This window comes from Protopterus annectens, chromosome 8.part0 (genome assembly GCF_019279795.1).
Source record: "Protopterus annectens isolate FY-2018-M chromosome 8.part0, PAN1.0, whole genome shotgun sequence".
In the NCBI taxonomy this organism is placed as follows: Eukaryota; Metazoa; Chordata; order Ceratodontiformes; family Protopteridae; genus Protopterus; species Protopterus annectens.
This window is the reverse complement of record NC_056741.1, coordinates 596,030,570-596,051,096: the sequence shown is the minus strand read 5'-3', so window position 1 is coordinate 596,051,096 and position 20,527 is coordinate 596,030,570. Positions and strand designations below refer to the sequence as shown.

Here is a 20,527-nt window from a genome sequence, read left to right as displayed (position 1 = left end):
TAATGCTTTTTAGTTTGCCAGCCTCCCTTTTCCTTTGCTTTGGGATTCTACCCACAGGTTATGACTGCAGCAATGTGAGACGAAGAACATAGTACAGTTTTGTACCTACCATAAATGTAGATGTTCGAGGATCCACATTGCTGCAGTCCTATTTTCCCTCCCTCCTTCCCCTCTATATTTTGTGGTTGCTGTGTTTCCTTTTGGGATACTCATTATTTCCTCTCTGGTGGTGGTTGGGTATTTTCTATTTTGGCTCTGGCCTTTCATTTTTAGGCCTTCTGACATCTGGGGCAAGAAAGACTGAGGATATGGCGTCGGTCATGCGCTTAAGTACTACTACGTACTGACGTCAGCTCTGGGCGACTATGACAGACGCCAGCCTAGCTCTTTGGTATTCGGGCCGACCGAGGACAGCGGACTACCCACAGGTTATGACTGCAGCAATGTGGATCCTCGAACATCTACATTTATGGTAGGTACAAAACTGTACTTTTTCCCTCCCCCCTACCCCTCTGTGTATTGGGTCCACTTCCCTCCTTTTATACTTAGCTGGGGATATCTGTTATAGTGTATCTGTTTATTGCTATTGTGTATGTCTGGAATTTTTAATCCAGTTCTAAATTTAGCCTTCCTTGGAGGGCACCTGGCATCTGGGGCAAGAAACACTGAGGAAGATGGCGTCGGCCGATGCTTTTATACCCCAGCCGCTCTGACGTCGGGGAGGAGGCGACATCAGCCGACGCTGGACCCAGACTTTGGAATCCGGCCGACCGAGGGCTGCCTGAGGCAGGACAACCCATATGTAAGGACTGCAGTTGCATATCTTATCAGACATCTACATTTATGGTAGGTACAAAACTGTACTTTGCTGAGGTTGGAGAGATGAGGGTATAATCACCCAGTGTTCTCATCCATCTGCAATTATCACCACTCCACTATACTTTTTCTCATTGTGTAGTCCAGGTATTATAGTAAGAAATCTTTCACTTTAACTCCAGTCCTGAGCTCTCAGGGTTTCCTTTGTGACTTAAGTATATTATTTTTACTATATTCTCATTATTTTCATTTACTTTGGAAAAGGGAGAAAATTAGTTTCTTCCTGCTGTTGGACATATACTCTACATCTGTAACTGGTAACAGAACTAGAGATTGAATAGTGTGATTGTCCCTTTTATCCATATGCATGCATCCTTCAATCTGAGAGGAGCCAAGGCCACTTTGATATGTCCATGGTTTTTAAGCTCTGTGGGTGGAGAGCTGCATGTGGCCAGTTTCCACATGTAGATATTATTGCAGCAACGTCCAAAGGAAATGTATGAAGTCCTATTATGTTGCAGTATTCTTGGTGTGGGATTTTCCACCTCAGACTACCTGTATGTCAGCTGCTATGTAAAAGCTTCAGCTTGGCTGTTGTAGTTGCATGGGACGTCAGATGTAGGGCCATAAACAAGGGACCTTAAAAGTGATGTCTGGATGCACAGACCTCAGAACTTTTCAGTTGCAGACAGTCACATTGTGTACTTCACTCCATGGCAAGACATCTAAAAGCTAAGTACCCCATTGGGGTTTTCTTCTTTATTCTATTGCTAAAGCTTGGTTTGTTGTGGTAACCTTTAGCCGATGGCAGCAAATAAGGGCCAATGTGGGTGCCAGGTACCCCATAAAGATACGACCGCTGTGGTTTTTGCTTAGGCTGGAGCACAGTCACAGTGCTTGCTCTAGCTGCCAGTCTTTCGTTCCTAAGACCTTACATGGCTGTCTGTGGCTGCACTGTTTCTCTACCTAGAAAACCAACAAATTAAAAAATTCGCACTCAGGATGGATCCCTTCTCTGAAGCCCTGACTGAACCTCTGCGAAAGAAGGCCAAGATTCCAAGGCCCTCTTCCACTGCCACTTCACTTATGGACAGTCCGCTAGCTACTGATTTAGGAGTTGAGGGACGTCAAAGCCGTCTACTTCTACAGTGAACTTTGAGGAAGCCACTTTGCAGTTGATGACAAGCATGTCCCTGGATCTAACCCAAACATCGACTACTGCCGAGGTCGAGGGGAAACCAGACACAGCCGGGCCTCCGGGATTCCTCCTTCCAACACAGCTACCCTTAGCCAGGCATCCGATTCCAAGCCAAGAAACAAAAAACAAACTTCTGGCTACACCCGCTGAAGGCCTTCCTGACTGGCAGCCCCTTCACCTCATCTTTATTGTAGGCTTTTATGGCCTTCAGGCCATCAGCCTCTAATACATCTGCTCTTCTTCTCCTTTGCCCTAGGCCTGCCTTTGCCTCTTCTCTTCCACCACCTACCTCACAAGATGAGGAATAAGAGCAAGAGATCTATTATTCACCATCAGACGAGTCTGTATCTTATACTTCCCAAATAGGCTCTCCTCAAGAGTATTATTCCCTAGATGAATCCATTGAAGGGACTCTCCTCCAGAGGATATCTTTGGTGAAACCATAACCAAAATGAAGGAGTACTTCAATGTCTGATGCTCAAAAAAAAAAAAAAAAAAAAAAAAAAAGGTATTTTGAACTATTACAAGTGGGAATGTCCCTGCCCTTCTGTCATTCCACTTGTCATTCCTGCCTGTTGAGATGCCTTTTCCTCAGTATCAAAGACACCAGATTCTCAGCCACCTGCCCCAAGAGGCCACACCGCTTATACAGGGGTGCCTGATAACAGAAATTTCTATTCAAACCTTCCCTGGCCGATCCTGCTGTGATTGACATTTCACCAGATAAACAATCCAGACTCCTCCTGTCCGCCTCTTTGGTTACCTACAGACTGCAAACCAGTGGATAGAATTGGAAAGAAGGCTTACACCTCTTCCATGTTGGCGTTTACAGCCATCAATTATCAAACCCATATGACCAAATATGCTCTGGACCTGGTCTCTCAAGCCGGTACTCTTGCTGGCTGCTACTCCAGACTGCCCCACTAAGTCTGACATATCTTCCAAGCTATCTTTGGCTGCCTCAAGTAGCCAGACACTGCATTAGATATGATGCTGCATAGGCCTCTGCACGCTCTGCAGCATCTGCCACTGTACTCAGGGAAACATTCTTGGGTTCGCCTGCAGCACTTGCCAGAAGACTTAAAGTCTAAAATCTTAGATGCCCCTGTGGACCCTTATTTCCTGTTTGGTAAACTGCCAGCAGACCTATTCAAAAATCTGCAAGAAGAGAGTAAGGAATTGCAAGATATTAAGCATCTTTTGGTGTCCCCTATTTCTAAATATTACAGAAATTACTCTGCCAAAGCCACCTTTGTCAGAAGAAACACTGCCCCAGCTGCACCTACATCTTCCAGACACAAGAGGGGCCAGAAGACAAACCTCAACAATGTGCGACTGCCTTGCCCTCCTTCCCCTTTCCACCTGCCTCTCCCACTGCCTCTCCTTTTGGAAAAACCATCACCACAGACAAATGGGTTCTGGCTATTCAAAAAGGATACTTCCTCTCCTGGAAAGAAAGGCCACCCTTAAGTGGTGTCCCCTTCCACCAAAAAGGCACCCCTCTTTCCACAGATTCTGACAGACCTTTTGAACTTGGGCACCATAGAACCTGTCCCTTCAGGACAGGAAGGAAAGGGCTTTTCTTCAAAACTTTCTGGTCTCCAAAAAAGATGGACCATGGAGACAGATTGTAGACCTTTCCTCCTTAAACCTGTTCTTAAAAGTGCCCACCTTCTGACTGTCCCTACCAAATTTACTCGCTCTTATACCAGCCTAGTCTTTCATGGCTACACGCAACCTGAAAGAAGCCTATCTACACATACCCTTTTTACCTTCCCACAGAAAATTTAGTTTTTTCTGGACCCTCCTCTCTCTCATTTTACTGCATTGCCCTTTGGTTTGTTCACTGCCCCCAGAGTGTTCACAAAATGCTTGGTACCTGCCATAGCCTATTGTAGAGCACAAGGGATCCAGATTTACTCCTACCTGAATGACATCTTGATCCTAGCAGATTGTGAGGAAGCATTGTTAATCCATCTAGAGTTCACCATGTGCCTCCTGCAAAAGACTAGGGTTCACCCTCAATCTCCCAAAATCCTCCTTGACCCTAGAACAAGACAAAATATTTATGGGTTGCAGGATCAGTCTTTCTCTGGACAAGGACAGCTTCCTGACCTCCCACTTCAAATCCTTGCTGCAGACCCAGGAAATAACTGCAAGGCAATTCCTACAGACCCTGGGTCTAATGGCAGCTACCATCCCCATGCTACCACTAGCCAGAATACACATGCGAAAGCTACAGTGGTATCTAAACATATGTATGGTCACAGCACCAACATCCTCTAGAGCAAGAAATTACTCTCCTGCCCTGCCTACAGTTAGAATTAAAATGGTGGATTCAGCAAGTTCAGCTGAATCCGGACCTTCCACTGCAGCCACCTCTCTCAAACCAGTTCATGCATATAGATGCTTCAGACTTCAGATGGGAAGCCACAATGGCAAGCTACAGGGTTCAAGAAAGTGGCACCCTTCCTTAAAGAACAAACACATCAACGTGAGGGAAATGACTGTCCTCCTGGCACTGAAAGCCTTCCTTCCACTCCTACAACCAGGTGTTCTCCAAATAATAACGGACAACACCACAGTTGTGGACCTCAACAAGCAGGGAGGGACAAAAGTGTTCCACCTTTGCAGACTAACCTTACTAATCTGGAACCTAGTCTCACAATACAACTTGTCCCTGCAGAAATCCTACATCCCATCTCGGGACAACAAAACAAGCAAACCTCCTCAGCAAGACATTCTCTCCAAGTCACGAATGGATGCTGGACAGAAATGTCTTTCTGGATATTGTCCACCGGTGGGGCCCACCAAGTAGATTTGTTTGCCTTCCCCCAGAACTGACAACTGCAGACCACCTGCTCCAAAATCTACTCCCCACTAGCTTAGAGAGTAGATGCATTCAGCATTTCATGGAAGGGAAGGTTTCTGTATGCCTTTCCTCCCTTTTCATTAATTCAAAAAGTCCTCCTGAAAATCTGGAGAGACTAACCAAAAATCTTGACTCCCTAGTAGCCAAGACAGCACTGGTTCTCCCTACTTCTTGGTCTAGCTAAGGGCAGACACCACAAGTTACCCCACAATGTGGACCTCCTGACACAAAAGGGAACCTCATCCACCCACACTTGCAGATGTTGCCACTGACACTGTGGGTAGAAAACTTCTAATTTCCTTCAGGCACCCCTACTCGGAGGACGTGCTTTTAGTCCTGAGGGAAGCCAGGAAACTTACTACAAGAAATTCTTACTTTGCTAAAGGGGAGAGATTTTCAAAATGGTGTCTGGGCAAGGGCAGGGATCCATGCATTGCAGATCACTCCCCACCACCACCACAGATGTTCCTGTTTCACTGTTGCAGTCATTACACTTGGGTTATCCTGCTGGCAGGCTACCCGAAGTCTGCGTGAATGCCTAAGTCCTGGTCAAGCGTTGGTTGCTGTCGCCCCTTCCCTGACGTCAGTGCGCCAGTGGTATAAAAGATACAGCCAACGCCATTTTCTTCAGTGTTTCTTGCCGCGCTGTGCCCAAAGCAAAAGCAGTTTGCAAGTGCCGGTCGGCCGACTCCTGCGATTTTTTCAAAACCTAATTTCAGATCCGAAGTCTTCATTAAAGCTAAGTACCCCATTGGGGAATCTTTTTTCTTGCTCCAGACCGATGTCAGAAAAAGTTAACAATTGTATTTCTTGTGGGAAGCAAATACCTCAAGGATTTTCATTCTTACTGTATTCCTTGCCTGGGCCCTGACCACGATGTTGCTAGCTGTCGGTTTTGTGCTAGATTTAACCAACGCACTATTAAGCGTCTGTACGATTTTGCCTTTCATTACTTTGGCCGAAGATTTAATTGTATAATGTCGTCGGAACAGCAGACTGGAATTTATAAAAAGCGCAAGGGAAAGGACAGCCACCCGAAGTCCAAAACCAATGATGAGGCCTCCGCTAGGCCAGTCACCGGTTCGTTGGTTCTCAGTGAGGCACTTTCGCAGCCCCTGACGCCCGCTACCTCAGAGCCACAGGCCGCTTCCGACTCCCACGTGGAGCCGACTAGGCCTCTGGATACTCAAGGTATTGGACACTCTGAAACTGTTCCCTCAGATGGGTCAGGAGCCGCTGTGCAGGCATCTGCTTCTGAGGACGTTTTTCAAACCTACACAGTTGTATGTAAAGCCAACCTCAGCTTCAAAGGCAAACACTAAAGCAGCTCTAAAGACAGAAACAAGTACAGCATTCTCCTGCACAGACTTCCATGCCTAAAAAACAGATGCTTAAAATGGCCGAAGACCTAATTACTTTGATCAGGGGTTCCCATCCCCTTCCTGATAACAGGCCTAGGCAAGAAACATATGAATCTTCAGGTCATGTTTCCATTTCCTCGGACTCCTCTTCTGAACAGAGATACACCCTTCCTCCATATGAGGATTCTGATGCTGAAGAGTCTATTCCTTCAGCCTCTCCTGAGGATTATTCTTTTGGGGAAACCCTTCATGCCATGTGGGAGCTCTTACAGTGGGAGAGCCAAGATTACACATAATCTAAGAAAAGGCTCAGAGACTTTCTTATACTACCTCAGCGCAGACCTCTTGCTATTCCTCCTGTTCTAGACATAGTAGATGTATTTTCAGACTCCAGCCTGTCTCCTGACTTTCTGCCCCCCGCACCAGATAAGCCAGACAGATACTACATGGTTCCAGATTCCAATAAATTTCATTATAAAATCCCTGCTGCTGACCCAGAAACTATATCTCCGGGTCCGAAAGGGGTCAAGGCTTCCACTGCGAAAAACCCTGTCCCCTCTGATAGGGATTCTAGGGCACTGGACAGATGGGGGGGGGGGAGTTTACACTATGGCTACCTTGGCTGTAAGGGCTTTAAATTGTCAGTTTCATATGCTTAAAAATCAGCAATATTTAATGTCACTGCTAAAACAGTAAATATTGACAAATTCTAAATGTCCAGATAAGGAAATGCAGGATTTATTGCATGAAGCTGAACAAGTGGGAAAGCATAATTTGCAATGTGGTTTTGATTCACCGGAGGCCTCTTGCAGGCCCGCTGTTAGGGTTACTGTCATTAGAAGGCATGCTTGGTTTAAGGAACAAAATCTGCCTGATCATGTTAAAGCATAATTATTGGATGCTCCATTACAGCATGATACTTTGGTGTTAAGCCAGAAGAGGTGTTGAAGAAAATGGAGGATAAAGCGAAATCTATGCAGACAGTTAAGTATTTCTTACAGGTACAAACACCAAGATTTAGCAGGAACTGGCCTTAAAAGAATTTGTCCTTTCCAGTGTCAGACAGGCCACAAAGAGGCAGAGATGCCCTAGAGGCAGATCCCAGCCCCAAGGCTCATACAGGCCTAAAGAATGGTGTGCTTCTACCTCCAAAAGCGGAGAAGACAAATCTCAGCCATATAGAAAACAGTCATAGGTTCATAGGTTTATACTAGGCTATCTGCCCTAAGGCATTTATAAGCCTAGCCCAAATTATTGTGGCTTACGCCACCCCTTATATGAAAAAATACTGTGCCCATTAGTTTGTTGTGCCTCTGTCCAGCAGTGACATAGAGATGATTCCTGGGGTAAACCTACGATCTCCCATCCACAGGTCTAGATTTCTCTTGAACAGAGTCAGCGAGGTGCTCTGCCTCACATGGACCGGGATTTTATTCCACAGCATAGGGAGTCTCTGAGTGATAAATCTATCCCTCCAGCACGTCCTATTTATATCCGTGCTAAGGTTTAAGTCGCTTGCTCTAGTGGTTTTGGTGAATTTGGATTTTTTGAGGTGGAGCATGTCCATTAATTCCGGGTTGGACATGGCCTTGTATGTCAGGCACATGTCACCTCTGAGCAGACGGTATGCGACTGAATAGAGCTGGAGTTTCTTCAATCTGGCAGCATATGACAGATTTTGGAGTCCCTTTATCCTTTTGGTGAGGAACTTTTGGGGTCTCTCCAATTGCTGCAGATGTCGGGTGAGATACATCCCGAATGGGGCATTGTACTCTATCATTGGTCTGATAAGTGAAGAGTACAGGGGAACAATGACCTCACTAGATCTGGATGTGAATCCCTTCATGATCAGGTGGGCAATGTAGAAGGTCTTTCTAACCACTTTAGCAACGTGAGTGTCAAAAGAAAGGCCACTGTCAACCTGGGTCCCCAGGTCCCTGATAACCTCTTCTGTGCTTAGTGGATTGCCACCTATATGGTAGCTTGGGTTACCTTGTTTTTCCCGAAGGGTATGACTATACAATTTTTGGCGTTTAACTTCAGGCCATGGCTCTGGCACCAGCTATCTGTTTCCGTGAGTCCCTTCTGAAGGATATCCGTGTCCGATGCACTTTCCACTATGGCCCAGTTTGCAGTCGCCTGCAAACTTTGTCAGCCAAAGTCCTCCCATGTTGGCCTGTACTTCTGAGAAGTAGATGCCAAACAATAGGGGCCAAGGACCGAGCCCTGTGGGACACCACTTGTGACCGGCTTGGAGTCTGACACAGCGCCAGCAACTCTAACCCTGTGGGTTTTGTCCTTAAGCCAGTTTGCAACCCATCTTGTGACATATGGGTTTACATTTAAGCTGGTAAGTTTTTCTACAATACCCGAGTGGGGTATTGTGTCGAAGCCTTTGCAAGGTCAAGGTAGGCTGTATGGACTGCCTTTCCCTCATCAATGGCCTTGGTGACTGTTTCGAAGAAGTCAACCAAGTTCAAAAGGCATGATCTTCCCTTGACAAAGCCAAACTGGGTCGGGTCCAGTGTCTGCAAGTCCCCTATATCTTTGTTTATGAGCTCCATTATGATCCTCTCCATAGCTTTGCAGACTAGACTTGTTAAGCTTATGGGGTAATTACCAGGGTCCGTAGAGCGCCGCCTTTGTGGAGTGGGACCACAGTTGCCGTGACGCCACTCCTTGGGCACATATCCTGTGGTAAGGCTGAGATTAAACAGCTGCCTTATGTGCGGGTTTAATTCCTCATTTAGCTCGTGTAGCACACAGCCGGGGACACCATCCGGTCCCATTGATGCTGTGTTTTTAGCTTTAGAGAGAGCAGCTTTCACCTGCGCATTTGAGATGTCTGGGAGGCTACACTCGGCTGGGATAGTTATCTCTCCTTTAGGGGAGAGGGGTGAAGTTTGCACTGAACCTGTCTGCCAGTATGTTGGCAATGTCTGTGGGTTCAGTGATTTTTGTATCATTTTGGACTAATTCTGAGCATATCTGGGAGTTTCCACCCAGGTTCCTAACATAGCTGAAAAAGGCCTTATGATTGTCCTTTGAATCCATGGCAATTTTTCTCTCAAAATTGGCCTTAGTTGATTTTATGAGTGCTCGTATTTTTTTACTAATAATGATCAGGGGTGACTTCCCTTTTATGGATTTTGTTCTATCATGTAATAGCTTTCTCCTCTTATTGTAAAGTTTGTTAATGGCTGGGGTCCACCAGACTGGACGTTTGCCCTTTGTGGAAAGAGTCTTGGTTTTATTTGGGATTGCCTGATCCATGCAGTCCTGGAGGTGTTCATAGAAGGCATTTGTCAGGGCTTCCGCAGCTTGGGTTGTGGTTTCCTCTGGCTCAGGCGCCTTGAAGGATACCACACCAGTCTTGAGTAGTGTGAAGTTTGCTTTAGAGAAGTTCTTCACTATGGTCTTTTTTGTTGGTGGTGGGTCCGGGATGTGGATTTCCAGTGAGATTAGTTTATGATCAGATCTCACCAATGAGGGATATACTTCCGGTGTGGAGCATTTTGTCCCCATGTTTGTGACAATGAGATCTAGTATATTTTCTCCTCTCGTGGGAACAGTGACTAGCTGTTCCATGGCATTTGAATTTATGAACTCCAGGAACCGTTGGGCTAGAAAGTTAGGGCTTGAGTAATGTTCCCAGTCTATATTCGGGTAGTTGAAGTCACCCAATATGATGGTGTTTGGAGATACATTTATACCCTCCAGTGTCTTCAGGAAGGCTGTGTGGGGTTCCTGAGTTTGAGAGGGTGGCCTGTAGCATGCTACAATTTGTAGAGCAGTTTTGCCTATGGTTAGTTGCACCTGGATGGTTTCCGAAGCTTGTGCGTTGCCACCAACCTGGAGGTGTGAGTATCCTTTATGAATATGGATACACCCCTCCTTTTGTGGTGTGGTCCGGGTTTTGGGGCGAACGCATGATATGAGGTAAAACCTAATAGTGCCGGGTGCTCTCAGGAGCCTTGAACCAGGTTTCAGTTACAGCACAGACATCGATGTTCTCCATACTGAGAAGGGCCTCGAGTGCGTGCATTTTGAGATTTAGACTTCTGGCATTGAGCAGCATTACCCTCAGTTTCTTCCCATTTTGTTTTCTAGGGAGGTAGGTTTAGAATTTGAGCCTTGCCTAAAAAGGCACTATGGGGTGGCAAGAGCCTTAGCCAATATCCGGAATCCCAGGGGTGACAGGTGCAAGCCGTCCCTTGCGAAGCAGCGTGGCTTGTCAAGCATGTCATCCCAGGCAGACAGACACTGGATCCCCTTTGAATGACACCAGACATTAAGCCAATTGTTAAAGCTGATCATCTTGTCTCTATATTGTGGCATCATTCTAGGTGAAGGAAGGATACTGCTCAGGGTTAGGGTCATACCTGCCTGGGCTACATAATCAGAGAGCTCCTCTATGTCTCTTTTCATGTAGTCCAGGGAGGTACGTCTCAGGTCGTTCACACCAGCATGGACAATGACTCTGTCATATTTGTACTTGCCATGGAGTGACCCGAGTGCTTGTGTTATGTGGCGGATTCTAGCCCGATAGGCAGCTTACTGTGACCCTCTCCTTGTTCAGCCTGGTGAGTGGGACGTCAGTGTGTCTGACTATGGAGTCACCTATGACAAGTATGTTTGGTGTTGTATTTGGCCTTAAGGGCTGTGACTGCTTTGCACACTGCTTTTGTGGTTTGTGTTGCTTGTGGGGTGTCTTGAGGTAGCAGTTGTTTGGGTGTCTGCTTTGGAGGCCTCTGCTGTTTAGGTAAATTTTTACTCAGAGCCTCCGAGTATGTCTTTGTGTGTTTATGTGTTTGATTCAGTGGAGTGGTAGCATTATGTGAGGCTGGTTTTGTGGTGTGTGTAGTTGCCTTATCCTCCTGTCTGGTCTTGCCAGTCCTGAGTTGAGAGAGCTCAGCCTCCAGTTTGGCTAAATAGCTGCATCTCTCAAGTATTTGTGTTATGTGGGAGGAGGAGAGGGTTGTCTGTGTACATGAGGCAGTTATAACATTGCCTCAAGATTCCCAGATTCACCAGCTGGACCGAGAGGAGATTGACAACTGACCTTTGGACATGCTAGAATAATATTGGGAAATCCTTAATTGAAAACAAGGGCCAGTGGGGAGTGAGGGTGTAGTGCTTTTAATTTTTAGTGCTGACTTATATAATTGCTTTAGTGAGCAAGTGCCAGGTAACTTGAGTGCAATGTGTTACAAGTAACTAAATGCAAAAACGACAAACAGTAACTTTCTTTCAAGTGAAACAAGGAAATAAGTACAGTAAGCAATGCAGATATCACTAGTGATCCACAGAAGCTGAGAAGTTGCGTATTAGGTGGAATTAGCTTCCAGGGAAATAACAAGCAAACAAACAACAAGCATATAAACAAAGCTAGATTCAGTAGGCCTGGATCTAGTCTATGCTAGAGCAAACAAGGTGAACCAATTTCAGTAAGATACAGTTCAAATATTCAGGCACTATAAACCTTTAACCAGAAAATTCCCAGCTCAGAAGGGCAGAGTCCAGCCTCTTCTCCCACAAGAGTGCAGACCACGAACCTTCTTAATGTAAAATAACTGGCCTGAAGCCCAAGTGCCTAAACCAGAACTAATACACTTGGACACTGGGCTCTCAATCAGCAGTTCCCAACTTAGAAGGATGAAAGCTACCTGTCCTGCCACCACAGTGCTTGCCACAAACCTTCCTAATGTAAAACAACTGTTCTGACGCCCAAGTGCTTAATCCAAAAGACTTGAATGATAGCTACACTTTAATCAAGTTACAACCAAGCAGTAATAAATACCATTGAATACTTTAGAGAATGTCTGGATTAGTGCTCAAGTTACACAAACAAAGCTAGATCCAGCAGGCCCGAATCCAGTCTATGCCACAGCAAACAAGGCGCACCAACTTCAGTAAGGAACAGTTCAGATATGCATGCACTATAAGCCTTTAACCAGAAATTCCCAGCTCAGAAGGGCAGAGTCCAGCCTCTCCTCCCACAAGAGTGCAGACCACGAACCCTCTTAATGTAAAATAACTGGCTTGAAAGCCCAAGTGCTTAAACCAGAATTAATACACTTTTAGAATAACAGACACTGAGCCCTCAATCAGCATTTCTCAACCTAGATGGATGTAAGCTACCTGTTCTGCCACAACAGTGCAGACCACAAACCCTCTCAGTGCAAAACAACTAACTGGTCCGAAGCCCAAGTGTTTAAACCAAAAGGCTTAGAATGAGTTACACCAAGCAGTAATAAATACAATTGAGTATTTTAAGATGATGCAAAAGTAAAAAGAAGTAGGTAAAAACACAAGTACAGTAAAAGCAGATGAAATTTTTTTTTTTTTTTTTTTTTTCTGAACAAGTGCTGAGATCAAAGAAACAGATTTGAGTGCTGAAACTAGAAAACTGGCTAGTTATAAGAAATAAACAAGCTAGAAGGCTTCCCTCAAACACAGAAGGGCTTGGGGGCTCAGAAGCCTACAAATAGTCTGTACCACTTAACAAGAAAGGCAGGAAATAAGCTTAATTTTTTTTTTCTATTTCCCAGATGCTCTCTTTGTACACAGTAGGAGTGCCTGAAATCAGAATATGATCTCACTGCACTCAGTTGAGTGAGCAAATGAGATGGGCCCAGAGGCAGGCTGAGGGGCGGGCAGTTTCAATGCCACAAAGATTAACACCAAAACAAAAACAGGGCGGGTGGGTGGGAATAACTGAAGAGCAGAATAACTTCAGATAAAAATTCCTTCAACACTCCTTCATACACAGTTTAAATCAATTTAAATACTGTATTTTTTAAAAAAAGTGCAGAAAAAGGTACTTAAATTCTCTTATACGTCCAGTTGAATATAACCAAGTTTTTAGCTGGCCAAGCTGAAGTTTTAAAGCAGGAATTATTTCACATGCACCAGTTTAAATATGCAAGGACAGGAAATCAAAGAATGTGGCTACCCCCACACCTGTAATTACTAGCAAATAAAATTCAGCCAACACTAGCTTTAGTTCAAGTTACTGAAGAGCAGAATAACTTCAGATAAAAATTCCTTCAACACTCCTTCATACACAGTTTAAATCAATTTAAATACTGTATTTTTTAAAAAAAAAGTGCAGAAAAAGGTACTTAAATTCTCTTATACGTCCAGTTGAATATAACCAAGTTTTTAGCTGGCCAAGCTGAAGTTTTAATGCCCCAAAGTCCCAATGACTTTCATCTGCCAATACCAAGCACTTATCTTTTGGCAGTCCCCTTAGGAGGAAAACTAGCACTTTTTTCACAAAATTGGCATATAATCATCCAGGACAAGTGGGGATTGAATATAGTGTCCCAGGGCTACAGGTTCCACTTTCACACCCTGCCAAAGGCAAAAGGTATGCCAGACCTGCCACAAAATCAGTGGGCAGAGGCACAAAAGCAAGTTACATCCCTCATGGACATGAGGGCCATTCAGCAAGTACCACAGCAAGAGCTGGGACAAGGATTTTACTCAAGACTATTCCTAGTACCCAGAAAGGACAAAGCCTGGAGACTAATACTGGACCTGTCTATTCTAAACACTTTTCTGGACGTTCCAAAATTCAAAATGTTGACTGCAGCAGCTTCTGCCCATGCTGGGCAAGAAGGCTTGGCTTGTAACTTTGGACCTAAAAGAGGCATACCTGCATGTCCCAATCAGACAATCTTGCAGACGATACCTCAGATTCATAGCTGGATCAATGCCCTACCAATTATCTGCACTGCCCTTTGGCTCATCTACTGTGCCCAGGGTCTTCACAAAATGCCTGGCACCAGTAATGGCTTTCTGAAGACAAAGGGGAATTCAAATATACCCTTACTTGGACGATTGCCTTATTCAAGCAGAGAACAAAGACATTCTGCTGAGGCATCTGACGTTTGTAAAAAGATTACTAATTTGCCTAGGGTACACGGTAAATGAAAAAGCAAAAGTAGTACCCTCTGAAGAGATAATATTCCTGAGTGCAAGCTTAAATAGAACTGCCCAGATGGCTTATCTCACGCCAGACACAGACAACTGACTTCTTACTTCAAAATGTTGGCAACAAAACCCAGTTATCGGCAAGAAAAATTCTGCATGCTTTGGGCTTCATGGCATCATGCATTCTACTAATTCCATATGCAAGACTGCATATGAGGAAACTACAATGGTAACTAAGAAGTGTTTGGACTCAACATTGCCACAGCCTGAAAACATTAGTTACCCTCATTCCCTGCCTGCAACAGGAGTTTCGATGGTGGGCACAGGGCTGTCACCACAACAAGGGGCAGCCATTCACTCTACCCACAGCCAGGCAGACACTAACAGATGCATCAGATTATGCCTGGGGGGCCCACGTGGCATGAAAATGTATTCAGGGAGCATGACCAGCAAGCCAAATGCATCTTCATATCAATCAAAAAGAAATGCTAGCTGTTCAGAATGCCCTGACAGCCTTCAAGGATCTACTTCATCCAGGACAACTGTTGGTAAAGACTGACAATACTACAGTCATGTGGTACATAAGCAGGGAGGCACACATTCCTACCCCCTCTGCAGACAAGCCATGACTTTGTGGAACACAGCATTGACTTATCAGGTACACCTGCAAGCACAATTCCTGCCAGGAAAGACAAATACTCTGGCAGACGAACTAAGCAGAAATCTCAAGGATCTAAATGAGTGGAAACTAGATCCACAAATCTTCAGCATGATAACAAGGAAATGGGGTTGCCCAGACATAGATCAATTTGACTCCCTGCACAACTGCCAACTACAGAGATTCTGCACAAGGACTTATTACAAACAAGCATGGAAAGTGGATGCATTATCATTCAGCTGGAAAACCCTTACAGTAGATGCCTTTCCTCCACTGCCTCTCCTCCCCAAGGTACTCCTAAAGATCAGACAAGAGAAGCCAAAAATGATACTGATTGCCCCAGACTGGCCACGCCAGCACTGATACCCAATCCTAAAGAGCTAGTCTCGAGGCCCAACCTGAACATTACCCCAAATTCCTCATTTGCTGACCCAACAAATTCAGATCCTGCACAGCCAACTCAGAACCCTAAATCTGGCTGCATGGCTGATGGTGTAACCATTCAGAACGCACCTCTCTCTAAAGCAGTTATGGATGTTATTTTGGAGGCCAGGAGGCTCAGCACCAGAAAATCTTATACAGAAAAGTGGAAGAGATTCTGTGCTTGGAACCAGGCACAAGGAAAGGACACGCTTGTACCAAATACTCCTCAGATTTTACAATACCTAACTGAGATGCTGGACACAGGCCTATAATCATCAATTAAGATCCATGCCTCTGCCATTCCAGCTCATTACAATAGGGATCCACCTATATTTTCACATCCACTGCTAAGGCAGTACCTCAGAGGGGCCAAAAACATAAGACCTCCAAGGAGAGCTCCAACACCTGCATGGGACCTCAATTTTGTCTTGGAAATGTTCACACTGCCTCCTTTTGAGCTAGCCAATACAGCTGATATAAAGTACTTATCATGGAAAACAGCTCTGCTCCTAGCAATAACCTCAGCAAGACGAGTCTCAGTTACAGGCACTAATGGCTGTGGAACCTTTTATTTTCCATCCGGACAGGGTTTCTCTAAGGACAAACCCAACATTTATGCTTAAGGTAGTGCCAGTGTGGCTCTTAACCAAACCATTCATTTGCCTACCCTTTATCCAAACCTACAGAATAAGGGGGAAAGACTTCTGCATTCTTTGGACATATACAGCTATGCTTCTACTTGGACAAAACTAAAGCCTTCAGAAAGACTGAGCAACTCTTAGTGGCATATGCTGCAGGATCGCAAGGAAAAACTATTTCAAAGCAGACTATTTCAAAATGGATAGACCACTGCATTTTGTTTCTGCTATTCACAACATGGCAAATCAGTGCCTAAGGGTATTATGCCACATTCAACCAGAGCCGCAGCCACTTCAGCAGCCTTCCTCAGAGGAGTACCAACCAAGGACATTTTGGAGGCTGCAACTTGGACTTCAGTGCACACTTTTACAAAGCACCAACCTTACCACTTTACTCTAAATCCAGAGCAGGCTTCGCCACTGCAGTTCTGCCGAGCCTCATAGCCACTCCTAATTCTATCTAGGCCCAGCCACCCAACCTCAGCTTTGAGATTCAACCCAAGTGTAATGACTGCAACTGTGAAACACCAACATAGTACGGTTGTGTACCTACCATAAATGTAGATGTTCGAGTGTATTCACTGTTGCAGTCCAGGTTACCCTCCCTCCATCCTCTTTCATTGCTGGGACTTATCTGTACTTCTCTATTCTATACAACCTGTGTGGTGTATTTGCTTATAGATGAAGGTATTGTTGGTTAGTGCATGCTTTTCTATGAGCAGAATTTTTAGCCTACCCTTTTGGGGGCACCTGGGGCAAGAAAAAGTGAAGAAAATGGCGTCTGCTTCATCTTTTATACCCCTGGCGCACTGACTTCAGGGAAGAGGCAACAGCAACCGACGCTAGACCAGGACTTTGGAATTCAGGCTGACTGCGGGTAGCCTGCCAGCAGATAACCCAGGTGTAATGACTGCAACAGTGAATACACACTAACATCTACATTTATGGTAGGTACACAACTGTACTTCCTTGCTTGTGTGTCAGCTAGTAAAGGGGGGGGACACTCACTCTTCAGTAAAAGTCCACCTTTCAGCAGTTTCAGCTTGCATGCCATTAGACCCTCCCCTATACTAGCCAGGATCAGTGTGATGCTATTCTTAAAAGGTGTCTTACACATCAGACCTCCAAGAAAACCCATGCCACCAGCATGGGACCTAACTTCATCTTGGAAAAACTAACCCAGTCTCCATTTGAAACTGCTAGTGCGGCTACTCTGCAAATGTGCACATGGAAGAGAGTCCTGCTAGTTGGCCATAATGTCAGCCAGAAGGGTGTCTGAATTTACAGGCCCTAATGGCCTGCCCTCCTTGCACTACCTTCCACAAGGACAGGGTAGTACTAAAAACTAACCCTTCATTTATGGCTTAGATGGTCAATGATCTCTCCTTAAAAACAATCTGTTCATTTGCCCACCTTCTACCCCTCGCCTACCAGTGAAAGTGAGAGAATATTCCACTCTGTGGATGTACACAGCTAAGATTTTACCTAGACAAGACTAAATCCATAAGAAAATCCAATCAACTGTTTGTTTCTTTCCACCCTAGAGCCCTGGGCAAGAAAGTCTCCAAACAAACCATCGCATGTTGGATTAGAAAAGCTATTTGCCTATGTTCACACCATAGCAAAAATCTCGCACAGGCAGTTAATCTCACTGCACAAGGGCAGTGGCAACCTCCAAAGCCTTCTTAAAAGGCCTGGATATAGCTTCCATACTAGAAGCAGCCACATGGTCCATCATTCACACTTAAACCAAACACTGCAAGTTAGACAAAGTCTCCAGAGCACGTGCAGGGTTTGCCAGAACAATCCTTCAGGGCTTTGTGGAATCAGCCTCTTCTACATTCTCCCTTAATTCCAACTAAGCTGTGGTATTTCCCACACACAGAATACTGCAACATAGGAATAGGGCATAGAATAGTTGTGTAAAATCTTACCATAACCATAGATGTCCTCTTCCATGTTGCAGTGTTCCTTCCCACCCACCTTACCCCCCTTGTCCTTTCTTTCTCACTCATTATTGATCTGTCCAAGGTCTGTTGGAGGTTATACAAACAAAAAAACCCCTGCTAATACAGCAGCTGCATGGTTTGAAAGTCAAAGCAGTCCAAAAAAGTGAGACCAGCAAACAGTGGCACCAAAGTTAATCCTTTATTGTTAGTGCCCTATACACAAAAGAACAGACCGTTTTTGGCTTTACATTTACATACCCTTCATCAGTGTTGATGTGTAGTTACTGCATCATTCTTTATGTTCATAATTTAAAGGATGTGACCAATTAAAGATGCTCATTAAGCCCTGGTTTAAACAGACTACCTAATTTGACAATCCAATTTTTCTCCCTACTATTTAATAATTCATGCCACCCTAATTTATTGCTTCCAAGTCTTTCTTTTTTCTCTATGATGGTAAAATTAAATGTAGCATTTTTGTGTCATGGTATGTTTATATAGAGCATTGGTTTCTTTATGGTGGTTAATGTCGCTAAGATGTTCAGAAATACTAAATTTAAAGGGTCTTGAAGTTTGTTCTATATAAAATGCTGAATAGATGCAACTAGCTAAGTAAACCACTCAGTCTGTAAGACGATCTGCAAAAAATGAAATATAAACTTGAGGGGTATTTTGACTGCTGAAGCTTTTAGTTTTTACAATTCTAGGACAGTGAACGCAGTGACTACATGGATGATAACCAATTAAGGAGTCTCCTGACAAAGTAACTTGAGTGTATCTTTTTATCAAATTAAGCATGTTTATAATTAAAATAGGCAGCAAGATTTTTACCTTGAAAGAAAAGTAGCATCTGTCGCCCAAAATTTCACCAAGTCTGATGTCAGAATATTTCAATGATGCACACTGTCCATCAGTACCTTGGTGTTATGTCCATATGTAGTGACAAGTCTAGCCCCCCCCCCCTTACATTTGGCTTAAGAATGGCATAAGAACGAGTCTTATCTTATTTTTGTGTACAGGGCAGTCTAACAAAGGATTACTTTGGTGCCACAGTTTGCTGGTGTCTCATTTTTTTGGACTCCTTTGATATTGAGACAGTGCAGCTGCCGTACTCGCAGGGGTTTTTCTGTTTGAATTCCCCTTTTTCTCTCTCAGGTTGGCCTGTGTCACCTACTGACCATAACATGCACCTTTTCGGGTCTTATTTTGCTTTTCTGGTGACTTGGAATATTACTGATATATTTTTTTCCACTTGAGCATTCGAGCTATCTTAGCAACTGGATTTTGATTGGGAGTATTCATATTCAAGTAATCTCCATGGTATCCCCGAAGTCTCAAAACAACCCACTAAAGTGTAGTGGGTCTAAAAACAAAACAGTGTAAGAAACTTCTCTGTGTGGAAGATTTTCAGTCCATATATTTCTAGTTAATCACTGTATATTAATCAGATCAGACAGTAGTAGAAGTAGCGAACGTAAACTAGTCAAATCAAAAAGTAATAATAGAAAATATATAATTCTACAGCATTACTAAGTATTCGAAAGTAATCCAAGCAAGGCAGGCAGTCTGTTTCCAGTCGAAAATCCTTTAAGTACACAAACTGCAGTCGAAAATCCTTTATTAAGTACACACTCTTTTCGACTGGAAACAGACTGCCTGCCTTGCTTGGATTACTTTCGATTACTTAGTAATGCTGTAGAATTATATATTTTCTATTACTTTTTGACTTGAGTTTACATTCGCTACTTCTACTACTATTGTCTGATCTTATTAATATACAGTGATTAACTAGAAATATATGGACTGACAATCTTCCACACAGAGAACTTTCTTACACTGTTTTGGAATATTCATATTAAACACCTTTCTTTATTTCCAGTTTAATGGTTATAAGGGTAAATGAATCAACAGATTTCTTCCTACGGATTATCTATACCACTTGTCTTAGGGGTACTGGACCTGAGCAGTAGAGTGGGATATATCTCATATGGAACTTAATTTTTCTATTGCCCGCTACACGCTAACTTTTTTCAGTTTGGCCTTTTGCTCTATGCGGTGAAGACGTAACAGGATTCCTGGTGCCCTTTCATTTCATCACTTTGGGTAGTCGCGAGTGTATAGTACTGGATCTATGTGGTTATATCAACATTAGACATGTATTTTTTACAACTGAGAACCTCGTATTTGGACTATGTTCACTACTCACAGAAGGGTTTTATATTGGAACTGTAAAAAGGGGGAGACTATTATTTTCTAACATACCAGGTGGTTATATGAACACTTAGATAAGGAAATTCGGCATGTGGGACACAAATGAACGCAGGCTGTTATCGCTGCCCTATTTGGTTTTGTATTGATGGACTGTATTTAATCTTTCCACTTTCTATATGGTCTAATTTATGCAGTTGGTATCTGTTTTAAGCTTATATCCTCTTGGAGGTTATACCCTGCCCTGTGACCAGTTTAGCCACATAATGGCTCCTTGACCCTATGACTGACATCACTGGCTACTCTACTTTAGCTGGGCTTTTAAGTTCTGAGGTCTCTGCATGCAGACGTCACATTTAACGTCCCTGATTTATGGTCCTACTTGTGATGTCCCACGCAACTACAACAGCCAAGCTGAAGCGTTTATACAGGAGCCAATGTACAGGTTGCCTGAGCTGGAAAATCC

The 20,527-nt window shown here is 44.1% G+C and overlaps 1 protein-coding gene across 1 annotated transcript in view; it reads left to right on the top strand.

Moving 5' to 3' along the window:
* HUWE1 (HECT, UBA and WWE domain containing E3 ubiquitin protein ligase 1) overlaps window positions 1-20,527 on the top strand; it is a gene marked incomplete in the record, with an annotated part of 5,008,559 nt that overhangs the window by 1,346,234 nt on the left and 3,641,798 nt on the right.